We start from the raw sequence: 19,442 nt of genomic DNA on the forward strand, positions 1-19,442 counted from the left end.
GGATAATGCTGATAGTCAGGTGCCATGAACGAGGCAGTACTGCTCAGAAAATTGCAGTAAGCTCACATGCATGGCTGTGCATTCTATCAGTACATCACAGGCTCACCACACTAGCAACCTTTTAGCTCTATGCACCAAACCCCCATCATGCACTCAGCAGCACTCCCTGGCACTCTGGGCTCATGCCAAATGTTCACACGTGACCTTATATACACATCCACCAATGCTGGTATCACATGTACATCTTCCTGCCAACTTGTACTTCCAGCTATTCAATGACAGCAGGCACATAACCAAACATTTTGCAATGCAACATCTTGCAGGAGAAAATTACCCATAAAAATGGAGAGGGGCAGAACATGGGGAAATGTAGAGGCTTCCACTGGCGTAGAGGCCTCTGAAGGGGTTTCTGCTACACATCATAAGGCCAGCGGCAATGCAGCCCACACAATCTGGAGCAGCAGTGGCTAGCTAAGAAGATGGCAAGTGACAGCTTTATAGCCTTTTCAACTCCCCCTTCAAGTGAAAGCTGAAGATGATGTCACCATACAACTGCTTTCCTCCCTACTGCTCCTATCCACCTCCCTCATCCCAACCCTCCCCTTCTGCTTGTATGATTTCAGATACCAGAGCTGCCACCTAGACAATCTCACCTTCTCACCATCAAGAGTCGATGGGGCATTCCGCCGTGCCAAACCATCGTTATTACCTGGATTTAGGTTGGACAGCTTATAATTTTGGATATTTGTTTTCATAGATATTGTGTGCGCCAGGCTCAGTTTGCCATTGATAACATTAAAAGCATTAATTCCAACATTCAATAGGATGTTCTGCAGAGCAGAGGCAAGAGGAAGACCAACCCCATGAAGGTGATGAGGATGACTGTAACTTGACCATACACTAGTAGCCACTAACTCAGATAATGGCACTGTGAGGAGCCTAGAGGGTATTAGAGAAATGGGATTAGCACATGGTAATTCACTGAGCATAAGTACACTGCAGTCAGGCCAGGGAAAGGTAACTTGGATCCAGCTTCCCTGAGGGTAAGGTCATATACAGGTTCAACTGCAGGGACCTCAGATGAGGATTTTGATGGAGCGGCATACAACAGGATGCTGATGATGAAACACTGATTTTTGAGGCATAGGTAGATGGGTTAAATGCCACCTATCACTGTCTAGGGGCATGGAGGAGTCCAGCTACAATGTGGTAGAGAGCATCCTGCAGAGCCTAAAACCTATGCTTTCCAGTGTGGAAATGATGGCCAACTGCATGACAATATTGCCACACTGACCCATGATGGTGGCTGCTGTCTCAGCTTCCACTGCTGCACAGGCAAATACTCATGACGCATCAGTGCTGCATTGAAAGCTCAGACTGAGGTCATGAGATCCATGGTTGCTACCACACAAGTACAGACTGCTGCCATCATAGGTGCGAATGTTGGCACTTAAGCATGCAGGCGCTCTGTATTCCAGCAATCTCTGCTCCAGCAGATTACTTGGCCCCACGGACAGCATGCCTGCTGCCCTATCTCAGGATGATGGCAATGGCGGGAGTGAAACTGCAACACCAGCCCTGCCCTTGATTTCTTACGGTGTGTCTCATGGTCAGGTGGTGCAGACTGAAACCAGACCCTCAAGGCCCAGAGCTGCTTGGGGACGTGCTGCAGGCTCCTGCAGTGAAAGTTGGCAGCCTTCCACCAGCAATCCTGTAGCCATGTAGATAATACCATAGGAATGTTAGGACAGGTAAGGACAAGTCAGGCCCTCAGGGAATACATAAGTGAAAATTACATTGCTGTTTACATAATTGGATGTGATATTGCATGACCATGTTTTGTGAAGATTTTTACGGTAGCTTGATTGCTGAATGTTGGGCAAGGGTATGTTATGATTATGGAATATGAAATGGATGAGGGTGATAATTGGCTGTTCCACAGCAGGATGGGGTATTTCAAGTTGAAGCAGAACCCCACAATCCATTGTGTGACATTCCCCCAGCTACACTGAATCTGGGATGTCTCCCTCCTGCATACCAACCCCAACCCCACCCATAGAGCTTGCCCTCACTACCTGCTCCATTCAATTCCCTGATGCTGTTCCAGACCAGGGGATAATTATAGAACTGCCCATCCCTGCATCAGGTAGTCATCTGTCATAATTAAAAACAGAAAAAGCTGCAAATACTCAGCAAATCGAGCAGCATCTGTGGAAAGAAGCAGTTAACATTTCAGGTTGGTGACCCTTCATCAGGATAGTCATCTGTCATCCTTAGCGACTGTCCTAAAGTGGCATAAAACTCCAGGATCCCAATAGACAGCTACCATCAACTATGTGTAAGGAAAAGTTACTGGAAACCACCTCAGCTGCAACTTGTGGAGTGGTCCTTTAATTTGTACAGGTACAAGTTCTATCTTACAGCTGCTACCTGACCTTTGGTGAGTGATGCACAAATTTGTGGCTGACCCTCCATAAAATAAGTTTTGAATTCTAGCATCCCATCAGCCAGTTTGGCTGTGATGTCAGGATAGTGTGGGATCAAGCTATCTGACGTGTGTGTGCCCCTCTGCCCTCAAACCATGTGTCCCATGCAGGAAGCAGCTGGCGTCACAAGCCATGCTCAGTAAATGATGCAACATAATGTGAGGCAACTCTAGCTCATAGTTTGGATTCACACTCCCTACCACCATCTAGTGTCCCCTTCTGGAAATGTGCAAGTGTGGCACTTATGAGGAAAGCATCAAATTCTGCTATTATGTACCAGTAGTAGGGCTGAATACTCTGTGGGCTCTCTATCAAGATTCAAGTGAATAACAAACCATTTGAATAAGGCGTTGTGGAACTGTATCATAGGAAGAGCTCTGTGCCAAGGTGAAAATGAGCAGTGAAATTGGAGAAGGGAAATTGTCTAAATTTAGGACAATTTCCTGAATAGTTGAAAAAAGCAAAATTATTTTTTATTGACTAGGATTTTTAATGACAATTAGCTTAAGCAGGATTATTTCACCAATACAGACTTGTAATTTTTCTTAGTGCTGGTGAATGTGAATACGTAACAAATATTTTGGTTGAGTTTGCTGAACCCTCGTGTCTTGTGAATAGAGGAAACATCTTGCAAGTTCATTAACACAAATCCCAATTTTTGAAAGGGTATGTCTTGCATTTCTTCTGTTGAGTTGCACATGTATGTGATACACAAACACAGAATTTTGAGCAAACAATGCTGCACTGAAGTGTCAACTTTGATCATTGTGTTGGAGTGGGACTTGAAACCACAACCTTCTGCCTCAGTGGCAAGAGTCACTACTCCAGAAACACCCTGCATTCCCATCACTAAGAAGTTTACCATTATTGCTCAATATTTAGTCACCTGATGTATGACTCGGCAGACCATAACACTAAAGCCCCTTTATGTGAATTCAATATTGTGATTTCACACATGACACTAGATTATTTCTATCCTCCTGAAGATCGTGCTGATACAAACTAATGAAATGATACCAATTACAAACCAACCAGATAATTTATTTTACACATCTTTGAGCGAAGTGAACAATGAAAACCATGCATTTAATTACTTTTAAACATTCTTCATAACAGAGCACGCAATCCCCTATCTCCCGATGGATGGGCTAAATATACTTTGCTGACTAGAAATTTATCTAAAACTAAGTGATACTAAACTTTCAAAATTCATTTTTCTCTTCCTCCCTCCTCCCTGGTGACCTCAGTAATCTGGTCTGTAAGTGAAAGGCAGCTTCTCACTGTTCAGCAATAGGTTAGTGAAGCTGCCAGTTAAACTTTCCTATCTCTTGTCTCCAGACAGGTATCTTGTTAAGCTCCTTTGAAGAAAGTCATTCCCGGACACTGAAATCTTTTTAACAAATACGCACTGTGTCAAGCTGATGTTTTATTCAAAAAGTATAACTATGGACAGATGCCTTGTCTGAATCTACTCTGCATTCCCAGAAGCTGTTTGTTGTGGGAATGTGATTAATTTAAGAGCAATATCTTAACATAGACAAATTTTAGTTAATATATAAGTTTAAATCATCAAAAACCTGAAATGTGACGACACTATTATCTCAGAAAATAATTAAGACACAAAGTGTAGGTTGTGTTTTCAGACTATAATGTTTATAAACGTCTTGTATGCCATAAAGATCTATAATTTCAACATCTGAAATGGAAGCAGAGACCATTTAAAATCTCTGCAGGAGTTAAAGGTATTATGAAATAATGTCACTTTTCTAATGATTTCAATGAAACTTCAAGGTTTAACTTTAAAACAACTTTATAAAATGACTGCATGCTTTCTTAAAGATGTCACCACCTTCAGCTGCATTTAATGATTTGATGTTCAAAACATTGTTCAGAGACCCAATTTTTAAAAAAATAAATCTTATGAAACGAACCACTATAAAGCCAAACAAGCAAAAAGTAACTATACACAAAGGTAATGATTGTACCCTGGCCTACCTATTTGTGTAGTTGAAGCATATATTCTTCACATGGCTTTTAAGAGATCTTGCATAGTTTTACATCTTTATACAGTAGTTTTACACACAAAATGATTTGGGTAGCTGCATAGGGAATGATGGGTGGGCACGGATGCACAAGAGCTATCCTATCATTTCTATGGCATTATTGGGTTTGGTCAGTTGAAGCTCCCATGTGTAAGAAAGAAGGAAAATTTGGGAACAAACTTAACCACCACTTACAGTAAAATGCGTGAGGACTGGCTTAACACATACACAATAATTCTGTGCATTAGATGCACTAATTTCACCTCTCAGGTTAATGGTGTAATGATGTAGCCAAACTGGCACACAGCTTCGCATCATTGGGTCAGGCCTCAGGTCAGCAATCCAGAATGCCACAAAGGCAAACACAACATTGAGGTCCCCTCAGGGACACGAGGACTGCCTAATATATTCAGACCAGTGCAGTTCTTACACTAGCTGTGACATGATCCATCAGTTTGCTTTGGCAGTCTTTTCCTAAATCCGATCTGCTCCATAAATGTGGTTTAAGCACCTATTGGCTATATGACAGTTAAAACACTATAGTTTCGTTCTAAATTAGAGGGAGTAGTAAGCAGACTAAAACCCCTTGCTGGTCGTTTACAGTTTATTTTAATTGAACATATTAGTTGTGTCTACAAAAAGATAATAAATATCTGTCACCGCTAATGCTAGCTTTCAAAAACTTGAAAATAAATCTTAATTCAGTTTTAGTGAAATAAAAATGGTGTTTTAAATAATCAAAGCAATACATTGCTTTGTTGAAGAGAGTGCCTGAAATATATTGAGGAAATACTGGAAATGCTTTCGAGGTCAGTCACGCTGATATATACATATGTGTAGGAGGTCATCCTTCTATAGAAACCTTTATTCCATTTCCCAACTATAATATGTTGAATGATGCCACAATCTTTTCTCCATAAATTGCCCGTTGAATCAATAATAAGTGTTAATCATTCTTTATGTGAAGGAGTGTTTTCTTATATTGTTCTGCAGTTTTTTAACTAGTTTATACTTCCCAATATCGTCCAGTTATGACTGACCCTTTCTATTCTGCTTAGTATCTTTTATACCTCCTACAAGGTCCTCTATCTCTTGCCTCCTTTCAAGAGCTTTGAGTTTTAGAATTCAGTCCTAAGAAGGGAACAATATTTGTCGTTCAAAACTATTGTTAATAGGGCATTAATGACATCATTGTCAAATTTTCTAGATTTTGTTTCAGGAAAGTGATTTGAAATAATGACCTTTCAGCTCTGAAACACTGCATATTGCACTTCAGAGTACTGTATCACTTGCCCTCTGGAGGACATGGTCAATTTTTCAGATCTACATGAATTACCATTCAAATAATTTTTAAATATATTGCTGTATCATTAGAAACATTGCATTATTTTATCCGTACCAGAAATACAATGTTGTCCCATATGTATAGATACAAATGGGCAATCTATCTTGTATTGGGCCACATTGTTCATTTAAAAATACAGGAAAATGAGCAGTATTGGTACTGTGATATAAAGATTTTTGTGAATGTTAAGAGGGACATTGATAGAAGCTGGCTTTCACTATTCTATGGATTACGCCTGTACTTCACTATGATGCTTTTCATACTTGAGAGACTGATAATGCAACTAGCTTTGCTGGATTGTGTATCAGTATAATCCCCTCTTCTGGTAATTGTAATTTGTGCATGGTGCATTGATACATTTTGCAATAAAATGCAAAGGTGCTAAACAATCTGAGCAAGGAATAAAAACAGTACTTATTCAATACCAATCTAAGTGTGGAGAATATAAAATCCTGGGTTTTTATATATATATATATATATATCTAAGCATAATGATAAAAAAGCAGCTTGAGAATTAAAGTAAAATTTAAGCTCACAGCAGTATGTGGACTGTACAAAGATGGCAGTTGGTTTTGTGGGTTGAATTGTCCCTATGGCATTTTAATAACCACATGAAGCTATGCTTTGAAATCACTGTGTTCTGTTGCTGATTGCTGTTAAATAAAGAGTGAGGAGAAATCTTATTTTCTAACTGTTACGAAGGATTAGGAAAATGGTTTTATGCATTAGAAAAAGGTTTTATTTGCCAAGATGATCTACTTAGAAGCATTTATAGGAATATAGGAAAAGATTACCTCAGAAGATATATAGAATTTTTTCTTACTGCATTCATAGAATCAGAATGGCAGACTTAGTGTCATAGATATTTCCCAAATCAATTTTGCATCACAAATTTTCATCCATTAAATGCCTTTAAGATGATAACTTATTTACCCAAATGTGTGGTCAAAGTTGTGATGAATATATAGACTGTTTGTTGCATTTTTAAACTGTATTTTTATTTCACAAAGACATTTGCAAGAGTCTTGATACTCTCTAATTAAAGATTTAGAACTCACTGTGAATGGATATACTGCTTACATCTGTGCAGGATGAACAAGATTTAATATTAGGTGCCATTTGTTGCCATGAATGACACATGCAACCAATGGAAATAGTACATTCAAGGTTTTTGTAACACAATTTTTTAATAAAAGAGCCTATATAGTTAATTTGAACAGCATTTTTAAAGCTTTATGTTTGTATTGTACAATTTTTGCAAGGAAGTGGTCAGAAGAGGATTATATTTTAGCTAAAAACAAAAAAACTGCGGATGCTGGAAATCCAAAACAAAAACAGAATTACCTGGAAAAACTCAGCAGGTCTGGCAGCATCGGCGGAGAAGAAAAGAGTTGACGTTTCGAGTCCTCATGACCCTTCGACAGAACTGTCGAAGGGTCATGAGGACTCGAAACTTCAACTCTTTTCTTCTCCGCCGATGCTGCCAGACCTGCTGAGTTTTTCCAGGTAATTCTGTTTTTGTTTTTTTATTATATTTTAGCTGTTATTTTATGTATTACATGTGACATCCAGATTCACTGTTAAAAATGCATCCGGCAACATTGACATTGCTGAATTATGTAGTGCATTATCTTAACAGAAATAACTTACATTTATACAGTGTTAGGATCCTCCTAGAGGCTGATAGCTTTTTGAAAAAAGATATGAATTCCCAGTGACCTACGCAAAGAATTGCATGACAAGATTTCACATTTCAAGACCTCCACTGTAACAACTAACTAAAATCAACTGAAATGAAACTTACGTAGTAGGCACCTAATACCCTAAACTACAGAAAAGGTATCCCCCTTTAACTTCTTAACACAATGAAAAACCCCATCCTGCATTTATACATTATACTGCATTCTCTGTAGATGTGTAGTCATATGTTTAAAGTCCAACCCTTCTGGCACTAACAGGATCCCTTCTCCCTGCTTCCTCCAGGTGAATCTTCCAGTTTCATTATGGTCTCTAACTTTTCACACTCCTTGTCTTGAACATGGGTTCCGTCCGTAACAGCCGTTCACAAAAGCAGCCCTTTTCTTCTGTTTGGCAGAGGAGCGGCTACTTCTAAATCCTTTGGTCGGTCTGACTCTGAGAGTCTGAGTCTGCAACAGTAGGGCCTCCGCCTTTTCCTTTGTGTTCAGGTGTTAAGCCTTGCATCTGATTTAGAAACCCAAATTAAAACTTATTAAGTCTCCATAACAATTAGGTAAAATGAGGTTTGTCTCCAGGCAAAAGTCACATGGGCTTGTCTCCAGGCAGAATTAGGAGGAAGGCACATGCCCCTCTTCATTTTATCTTGAACTAAAGGAGATGGTTTAAACATAAGCATCTTATAAGGCATTCATAACAATAGCGCCTTGATGTCTCACCAAGCCTTAGAAGGAATGAACAAATGCTTGGTCAAAGACGTGAATCTTACAGAGAATTTTAAGTAGGAGAGAAAGTTGTTAGGTTCAGAGATGAATCCTGGAAAGGCTTGCCTGGGCAGATGAACACTCCATTAATGGGTGAAGGCAGAGTAGGATGCTGGACTGGAATGGAAGCATGAGGGGTGGTGGGAAGATAGAATTGTAAAGTTAAAGAAGTTAAAAGAAATAAGGATGGAGGATTTAAATGAGAATTTAAATTTGAGACACTGGAAGAACAAGTATAATTAGTATAATGATGTGGGATGGAATGCAGGATGCAGAGTTTTGGATGAGTTGAAGTTAATGAATTTTATCCAGGAAAGCACTGGAATAATCAAGTTTGAAGGTGCCAAATGTGTTGGTGAGTGTTGGCCTGAAATCGGATTGGAATGGAGTGATGTTAAGAAGGTGGATATAGATGGACTTTGTAGTGGAGATTTATATGAAATTAGAAGGTCAGCTGAGGGTTGAACGGCCACAGAGATTGCAAACAGCCCAATTCAGCCTGAGACAATGGTTAGGAAGGAGAAATGGTATCGGTTCCAAGGATACAGAATTTGTACAGCCCTCATGTTTCCTTGGTGGGGTAATTGCGGGGTGTAGTTCAGGACAAATGGGTAATCCAAAGCTTCAGCTTAATTTAATGGTTGTACCTCAATATAATGAAAACATATTTATTTCCTGGCTGACGGTTAACTAGATTGAGAAACAGGCTGCCATGCGGGAAAGCCTGATCTAGTAGGGTGGGAGAGGATTTGGTAGGGGAGTTGTAAAGTCCAGAGATCAGATTGAGAATTTGCCCTTGGGGAGTGAAGCAGGAGTTGGAAACATTCTGAAAGTTAAGTGTAAAATATTTTGACACCTTCAATGTCACTATTAGATGTGGCATTGTAATGTTAATGTGTTTTTAATGCAATGATTCATCATAGGGATCTGTCCTGCAAAGTTAAGTTGATCCTTACATTGACCACCATTGTGTAAGTGTCGTTGAGCATTACCATATTTTTTCCATTGAAGCAAGTGCCATAATACATTATAAATATATTTTTAAAGTGCCCTGTCAGTCCCCGTTGTCATGTTTTGTTCTATGATTTAAAATCAACTGTTAGCTCTGACTTCTTTAAAAAAAAGCTGCTTTAATAGTTGAAAAAATTCTCTGCTCCTATGCATTGATTGACGGGCACCATGCTTTGAAATGGAAATGGAACACCATTCTGTTCGGTCGGTATCAGGCAATGCGTAAGGAAGCTGGGAACTTTTGTTATGAGTTATTGAACTATTTTCAATGCTTGGCTGGATTTCAATATCTTGAATAGCTTCAGGTCAACAGGTGGCATATGACCCAAGAATGATTGACAGTTAAGAAGCTGTAATAACAAAATATACATTCAATAGGTTTTTAAACAAACAAAAAAGACACAATAGACACTTAAATGATTTATTTTTTTACACGAGTAAGCTTTTATTTCTAGCATCAATGATAATGGGTTTTAATTCAGGGTTTTGTGAGAGGGTTCGATATTTATTTTTTTCTAATAGTTTTTAAATAATTCCCATTGCTATTGCAAGGCACCTGAGGACTGTACATAGCGCATGCTGGTTGAGTGGCTATGGAGGATACATGACATTATTGAGATGTTATGGGGTGGCATAGAGGATCTGAGAGGGCATGGAGTGGCATGGAAGATGGATGACAGGGTGAGGGTGGTTTATGAGGCCTTTAAATGTTCGGAGCTAGGCTGCTGTGTTGGCGAACTTAGCAGGCCTTCTGACCAGCCCTCCTCCACATCCACATTCCTCATGAACTCCATTGAGCCTCTCATAATGCACTGTGAACCTAGCCCCTGTGTGAAAAGACAAAAGACCTGGGCAAAGCCACACAGGGTCATGTATGCATTTCGGAAGGTGCAAGAGTACAGAGGTCAGGTTCTTCCAAGCCCACAGGAGAATTGTGCCTGGTGAGGGCAACTCCAACATTATCCAAGAAGCTCAATGCCATTCAGGGCAAAGCAGCCTGCTTGTTCACATCCACATCCAGCACCGTAAACATTCGCACTCTCCACCATCGTGACAGCAGTGTGTACCATTTACAAGATGCACAGCAGCAACTCGCCAAGGCTTCTTCAGCAACACCTTCCAAACCCACAACATCTACCATCTAGGAGAACAAGGGCAGCAGATGCATGGGAACACCACCACCTGCATGTCTTGATCCAATCACACACCATTCTGACTTGAAACTATATCACCATTCCTTCACTATTGCTGTGTCAAAATCCTGGAACTCTATCCCTAACAGCACTGCGAATGTACCCACATCACATAGACCGCAGCGGTTCAAGAAAGAGGCTCACCGTTACCTTCTCAAGGGAAATTAGGGATGGGCAATAAATGCTGACCTTGCTAGGGACACCCATATCCCAGGAACAAATTTTTAAAATTCAGTACATATGGAGCATGTTTTATTGAAAATTCATTATAAATACTTGATTTCTCCTGTAGGTTGTGCTTAATATTTCTAATATTAAGGGTCTCAACCTTCTTTCATACATACTAGTTGCTATTTTATAATGACTGTGATTATGCAATCTGGGCATCAGATTTTCGCAAATCAGTCAAAACGTGCTGTGGAATTTTTATCACATTCTTTTTTAGGAAAAGTTGCACAGGAGGGCTGAGTTTTGAAAACATCCAAGAGAGCCATCACAGGAGGAACACAAGTTCATTGGTTGGTGAGAAACTGCTGCCACCCTGGTCTTCAAGTTACTGAAAATTTGTAAAACACATTCTTCTTAAAAGAAGGATCTACTTAGATTTCAGTAAGAAACACATGTAATAGACAAGGCCAGGTAAAATGAAGTAGTATAGGTAAACCAAAGTAAAATAAATTTAATATAAAGGAAGTAAACTAAAGCAATGACAGAACAGCCCACTCATGTGGAATATGTCTCCTGTAATATGTGGGAAGTCGTGTACACTACCGGCATCCTAGAAGACTACATGTACAGGAAGTGTCACCAGCTGCAAAACCTTAAGTGTCACCAGTTTCAGAGCTTGAGCAGTGGCTGGAGTCACATTGGCGCATCTGTGAGGCTAAGAACTATGTGGATGGCAACTTCAGAGTGGTGGTCAGAGCCAGGTTTGTGGCATCACAAGCAGCTCAGCTGTACAGGAGGGGAGAAAGAAGAAGGGAAGAGCAGTAGCGAGGGGATTCGTTATCTAGGGGAATAGACAGGTGTTTCTGTGGCTATAGATGTGACTCCAGGATGGTAGGTTGCCTCCCTGGTGCCAGGGTCAAAGATGTCATGGATCAGCTGCAGGACATTCTTCTGGGAGAGTGTGATCAGCCAGAGGTCGTGGTCCACGTTGGTACCAATGACTTAGGTAGAAAAGGAGATGAGGTCCTGAAAGCAAGTTTCAGGGAACTAGGAAGGAGATTGAAAAGCAGGACGTGTAAAGCAGTAATCTCAGGATTACTTTCAGTCCTGTGTGCAAGCGAGTATAGAAATAGGAGAATAGAGGGATTAAACAAGTGGCTGGAAAGACGATGTAGAAGGGAGGGCATCAGATTTCTAAGGTATTGGGACTGTTTCTGGGGAAGGAGGGACCTGTACAAGCACCTGAACATGACTGGGATGAATATCCTCGCAGGTAGATTTGCCAGTGCAGTGGCAGGGGATTGGGGGGGTGCAGGGGGCGGGGGGGGGGGGGGGGGGGGGGGGGCGGCGGGAGGAGGTTTAAACTAGATTGGCAGGGGGATGGGAACCTGAGGGCAAATTCAGAGCAGGAAATGGGAGATGAGAGAGTTAGTGACTCTGAAAGACAGGAGAAGCACAGGTTAAAAAGTGTACAGCACAGGAATATGGCAATGTTAAAAGCTATATATGTAAATACAAGGAGTATAGCAAATACAGCTGATGAGCTGAGGGCACAGATAGATGCAGGACAACATGATATCACCACTGTAACTGAAACTTGGCATAAAGGGGGGCAAAAATGGCAGCTAAACATCATGGACATAGAGTTTTCAGGCAGGATGGAGAGGAGATGTAGCACAATTGGTTAAAGAAACAATTACAGCTGTGAGTAGGGATGATCTACTAAATGAAGCACAAATGAGGCCATATGGTTTGTGCTCAGAAATAAAAAAAAGGGGCAGCCACATTGCTAGGAGTGTACATTTGGCTGCCAAATATTGGAAAGCAGTTGGAAGAGCAAATGTTTAGGCAAGTTTCTGAATGCAAAAACAATATTCAACTATCCTAATATCAATTGGGATATGAACAGTGTGAGGGGCACAGGGGGCACAAAATTCTTGAACTGCATTCAAGAGAACTTTTTCAGCCAACATGTAATAAGCCCAACAAGAGGGGGCGCAATTCTAGATTTAGGGTGGAATCATCCTAGATTCGCACTAAATGTGGTAGCGCCAGCCATGATGATGGGTTTCACGTCATATTGTCCCAAACCTGCCACACTATTTATGCATTCCCGGGAAACATGCTGTTTCATGGTAGGTGGGCTCTCATTCATTCACCTGTCATCACCCTGCCACTTCATCATGCTGGACGACATAATTAAAGTGCAGCCCGTGCCTACACATCTCAGTGCCCCCCCCCCCACCCACTTCATCTGCTCAGGCCGCAGGATGGGCAGCGGCATGAACAACCAGACTTGGGAGGCAGTGGTCAGCGTCAATGCCCTGCAAAAGAGGACAGCTACCCAGCGCCACTACAGGATGAATAGCCTTATCCTTTCCACCAGGGTTAACTCACTCTTCTCATCACTCTCAACTCTCACATTCACAAATCCATCACGTATCCACAGGGATCTCATACCTTAAGGGACAACACCACTAACTCTCACACACACCCTCACATCCCCATCAGGCTCATATCCTCTCGAGCTCATATCCTCATTCTTGTCCAAGGTGCTGCTCACCACGCAAACATTCCATACAGTGCCACATGCCCTGCTCATACTCCCTCCGTCTGTTTTCATGCAGGAGAAGCCTGTTCTCATCAGCAGGGAGAGGTCCCAGACCTGGGGTGGAGTGGTCCGCATTAGGTCCCTCCCTCACTTTGAGGATCGTGCTGACTATTGAGGATGTGGACCACACCTGCGGTGATGGTGAGGTCGGTGGCGAACACTCATCTGAGGAACCTGCACTACATCATCTCTCCCTCAGCGCAACTGTGCTCTCTCTTCTGCCTTTAACTCGTGCGCTACTTAACTCTACTTTGGTTCACAGAGAGCTCTACAAAGGACAACACCCTCAGCCAGCCAGTCCCTCAGCTCCTGTTTTGATGTGGCAGATGATGTGTGTCAGGTGGATCAAATTCACAACAGATATTTGGTCATGCTATCACAATCGTTTTGCAAGAAGATGTGTGCACCGAATTCAAAAGTAATAAGTCCACCAAGGCCTTTAGAGATTTTAAAAATTCAATTAAAATATTCATTAACAAGATAAAAGATTTCAAGCACATACATAAGAGAACAATTGCTTACTACTATAACAAACCCTAAAATTCTTAATTGACCTGATTCCCAGTTACACCCCTATCCCCCTTTAAGGCAACAGTCTAAAATGGATTTTAGATTTAAAACAAAACCAGCAAGTTAACACAGCATCCACTTAACAGTGGAATTCTAAATAGCTTTTCCCCAACTTCAGTTACTTTACATAGCAGACTTATGCACAAATGGCTGGAGGCACCTTGAAGACTGTTTCGAAGCTCCTGTTGGATCTTACATGGCCCTCTCCTCACATAGCCTTTCATTCTCCTTTATATATCTCTCTCTCGCTTTAATATATAAATTCTATTGTCCCTTACGTCTTTGAAACTGTATCTTCCTCATAATATAAAATCTTTCATCTTCCCAATATTATCAGTAACCTTTGGAAAATAAACACACCCCTTAGCCTTGTTTATCTGGCCAGTTGTAAACAGACTAATATCCCTTTGCAATCCAAACAATCCCTTCATTTATCTAAAACAAATACAAATTCCCTTCACACCTTACCCACATCCATGTTTACTGATTAGCATGTTAAGCACATTTCTACACATAGAAAGCCAGCTAGAAATCATCAAAAGAAACTATTTGACTCCAAATGTAATTAAATCACACAGACAGAACCACCTATACTTATACCCATAAACCGACTTCACAATAAACCAGAAAAATATTATGAAAATTATTATATTTTGTTGCACTCCATCCACGTCCTCAGCAGCTTCCAAGAGAGATCCTCCCCCAGTGAAGAGGTGGAAACAAGCAGCCCAGATGACCCATCACTGCAGATGGAGCAGCCGGCCCATGAATGATCCTGGAGGGAAAAATGTGTGTGGCAGGGCCTTTTGGAGCCTCGGGCAAGCACTCTCACATGCATGCGGATCCTTCACATTTCACACTCATTTAAATATCCTGAGCTGCCCGCTGGGGTTCACTTTCACTTTTCCACCCGAGCTGACCTGCATCTCTGCATTCCTATGCATCACTTGATCTTGCCCAACACAACTCTAGTTTCACTTTCGATTTGGACAGAATGGTGTTAATTCGGTTTTACTTTCACTCCCCCACCCTTTAGCCTCCCCCAGTCACCCATTTCTTTGCCCCCATCACAGTTGATCCCTACCCACCCCCACCAATCCTGCAGCATCACATTCCACCTCCCCTCCGTTACCTACCAGCCCCAACCCTTTTCCTTTGGGGATGTCCAGGTGAATGTGCATGTTCACCTCCTTCCCAAAAATCCCACCCACATCCACATTTACACCCCCCAGCATCTTCTTTCCCACCCCAGAGCCCGTATCTGCTTCCAGGTTCCCACCAACCGCCTTGCTACCGATACGGTCACATCCTCACCCTCCCACCCTACAGACTCACACTGCCCTCGGTCATTCTCACCTTTCCTCCATACCACGCCCACCCTCAATTCGGTCCCCAGGAGGCAGATATGGACCCATCTGACGCTTCCCATGCACATTCACCTGGACATTCCCCCTCTTCGCACTCCTTGCCCCACCTCACACCCCTTCCCCTACTTCGTACCCATTCCCCTCCTTCACAAACCTTCCCTCCTCCCACTGAAAACCCTTTCCCCCGTAAGTCCTCCCACCCGACTCCCCACTGGATTCCCCCCTCTTAGTCCCTCCCCACTCCTGACTTCTTCCTCTACCCTTACCTCTCCATCACCCTTAGTCCCTCCCCACTCCCAACTCCTTCCTTCAGCCTTATCTCTTCCTCCAGACTCACTTCTTCCTCCAGCCTTACTCCCTCTCCTCTCCACACCCCTTCCTCCCCCCGGACACACTCCCCGCTCCACAGCCCTTCCTCTCCCTGGACCTTCCCCTCTCCGCACCCCTTCCTCTCCCTGGACAACCTCCCCTCTCAGCACTCCTTCCTCACCCAGGTCACCCTCCCATCTCTGCAATCCTTCCCTTGCACCTTCCACCATTCCCCCTTACACCTATCTCCCCAGTTGCTGTCTTTCCTCCATTATCCCATTCTCCCCCATTCTCCCTCTCCCCCGACACCTTCATTCCCAACGTCCCTGCCAACACCTTCATTCCCCTCCCAACCTCACCCCTATTCTGACATCTTCATTCCCAACTTCCCTCCCTGCCACCTTCATTCCACCCAGCTCCCAACCTTAGCCTTCCTGACACTTTCATTCCCCAGCTCCCAACCTCACAAGCCTCCTGACAGCTCTTCCTCTCCCAACCCCTCAATCGTCATCTGTTGTGAGCATCAACGGTGACTATCCAACTTCCGTGAGCTGCTTCGTAGCAGACCCATGTCCATGAAAATCCACCCAGCATGCCATGGACATGCCTCCAGTGTGTTGTAGGTGTTGGGCTCCAGCACCTTCTGTTCCTCAGATGTCCTTGATGTGAGTAAAGCTCTAGCGGGTAAGTCCCAACTCCTGCATGTCACTGTTGTCCAGGCGTGTTCTATACTGGCGTGTTTTCCTGCCGCTGTGGGCGAATGATCTAGTGGGGAGGGGACGATTCCAGCAGGCAGGCCTAATAATGATATGCTGATGTATTGCAATGAGGTTCCCAACATCTGATGGTGGAGAAGGCGACTTGCCATCAGTGGGCTGAGCAGATGATTGCAAACTGATTACACACCATGTGAAATCGATCACGCTATATTGTCCGCTCATGTCACCGAACTTGCCCAACACCAGCGGGCACAGAAAATCCCGGCCTTAATCTTAGTAAATGAAGCTGGGCAAGTGGATGAAGTTACATTTTGGTGATAGTGACCATGGCCAGACTTTTTACCTCGTTGGGCGGGCTCAGTGAGGGCGGCTGGGAGCAGTTGGGAAACTGACCGCCACCCGTAATCAGGGCTGGACCGTGATTTCGCGTTGGCGAACCAATTAAGGCCTGCCCAGCATGATACGTGTGCTGCAGCGCTGCCTGTGTGGAGGGGCAGGAGGGCGAGCGGGGGATTCATGCATGCACACAAGTGCGCGCTAGGAAAGCTCCCTGAATCACAGAGCTGCTTCAGCAAGATGAAGATATGAAAAATTACAAATAAAGAATTTTAAGATGTTAAAAAACATATCTCCTCATATGACTCTGTCACATAAGTAAGGATATATTACAAATTAGTATGAAAATTTTTTTTAATGATGGATCGAAACCTCATCCCGCCCATGGGTGAGGTTTCGCAAAAAATGCAAAGCCCGCTCAGCCTTTTCACCTGCCCGCCAACCGTAAGGTTGAACAGGCAGCAAAAAATTTAATTCAATTAGATTGCTAATGGCCTTAATAGGCCTTTTAATTGTCGGCGGGTGTGCTGCCAACTCTCACGCGCGCCTGTCGACCAAAGTATCATGCTAGTGCGCGATGACTTCGGGATTCTCACCCAATGTCATCATGCGTCATTTTACGCTCATTTGGGTTGGGCGCTTGCCCGCCTGACAAGGTAAAAATTCTGGCCCGTAATACAGTTAGATTTAGCATCATTATGGAAAAGGACAAAGATAGAACAGGAGTAAAAGTTCTAAATTGGGGGAAGACAAATTTTACAAAGCTGTGAGGTGAACTGGCGAAAGTGGACTGGATACAGCTAATAGAAGGGAAAACAGTGTCAAATCAGTGGGAGGTATTCAAAAACGAGATCCAATGGCACACTATAGACATGTCCCCAAAAAGTAAAATGTGGTACTGCCACATCTAGAGCCCCCTGGTTATCCAGAAGCATACAAGGTAAGATAAAGCAGAAAAAGAGCGCTTATGACAGTCAGAAAGAGCATAAAACTGTGGAAATGCTAGAGGAGGAGGGAATACACAAAAGTGAAGTAAAATAGGAAATTAAGAAAGCCAAGAGAGGATGTGAAAATTATTGGCAGGTAAAATCAAAGAAAACCCAAAGATGCTTTACTAGTATATAAGAAGCAAGAGGAAATAAAGGTAATTGTTGATGGATGTTTGTGACTGGAAGGCTGTTTCTAGTAGGGTTCTGCAGGGCTCAGTACTAGGTCCCCTGCTTTTTGTCGTATATATTAATGAATTGGATGTAAATTTAGGGGGAATGATCAAGAAGTTTTAAGATGACACAAAAATTGGCCATGTGGTAGACAGCGAGAAGGAATGCTATAGTCTGCAGGAAGCTATCAATGGGCTGGTTCATTGGGCAGAAAAGTGGAAAATGGAATTCAACACAGAGGAGTGTGAGATGATGCATTTGGGGTGGTCAAATAAAACAAAGGATTATACAAAAAATGGGAGGATACTGAAAGGAGTAGAGGAAGTGGAGGACCTTGGATTGAATATCCACAGATACCTGAAGGTAACAGAAGAGGTTGATTAAGATGGCACATAGAATCTTTCAATGGCACACTATAGACATATAGAATCTTTCATTTATTAGTCAAGGCATAGAATATAAGAGCATGACAATATGCTGGAACTATATATATCATTAGTTAGGTCGCAATTTGAATCCTGTGTGCAGTTCTGGTCAGCTCATTACAGAAAGGATATAATTGCATTTGGCAGGGTACGGAGGAGAAATACGAGGGTGTTACCTGGACTGGAAGTTTGAATTTATGAGGAAAGATTGGATAGGCTGGGGTTGTTCTCCTTGGAACAGAGGATGCTGAGGACAGATTTGATTGAGATGTACAAAATTGTGAGCAGCTTGGATAAAGTGGATGCAAAGGGCCTATTTCTTTAGCAGAGAGGTCAGTGACTAGTGGGCATTGATTTAAAGTGATTGGTAGAAAGATTAGAGGGGGGATGAGGAAAAGGCTTTCATCCAGAGGGGTTGTAGGGGTCTGGAACTGATTTCCTGAAAGGGTAGTAAAGGCAGAAACCCTCAATTCATTTAAAAGGTGGCATAAATGTACGGTAACCTGCAGGGCTACGGAACAAATGCTGGAAAGAGGGATTAGGCTAAATGCCTCGTTTTTCAGCCAGCACAGACATGATGGGCGAAGTGGCCTCTTTCTACGCTGTAAACTTTTCCTGATTCCATGATCTTTTCCGATCCTAAAAAAAACTGTCTTAAGCTGCAGTTCCAAATAAAGTCACAGAGAGGCAGCAAGCATTCATGAAGCATTGACCAATAAGATGTTCATCAAGTAACACTGCCTTTACACAATTCTGCTTTTGTTTCTAAGGAATGGGGCAAAAGAAAGATTTTGTTTCTGATTTAGTAAAATTAAATATATTAATCCATAAAATTCCTAAGCATATTTCAGCTGATTATAAATACTTTTCAGATGGTTAATTTGTTTTAAGTTTTTTTAAAAATTGTGTTGTATAACATACAACAATAATCACTGTCATAAAATAACTCAATATTTTAAAATTGTGTGATCATGTACTGAATGGAAGATGCTGCATGAGTGTAATTATATTGACAACCATAGCACGTTATTCACACAAGCAAAAACCAGCTGTAATATGTCTGTCCTTGAAAGGATCAAATGTTCTTTCAGGCATCAGTTGAAGTGAAAGACAAAGCTGGTCTTTTATCATTGTAGAAGTTTAAGAATTAAACTAATACCATGCTGAAAAATGTTGCTTAATTAATTTATAAGTGCCTGTTTATACTTGCACTGATAACACCAACTCTACCTCTTCACCAA

This window comes from Carcharodon carcharias, chromosome 6 (genome assembly GCF_017639515.1).
Source record: "Carcharodon carcharias isolate sCarCar2 chromosome 6, sCarCar2.pri, whole genome shotgun sequence".
Lineage (NCBI taxonomy): Eukaryota > Metazoa > Chordata > Chondrichthyes > Lamniformes > Lamnidae > Carcharodon > Carcharodon carcharias.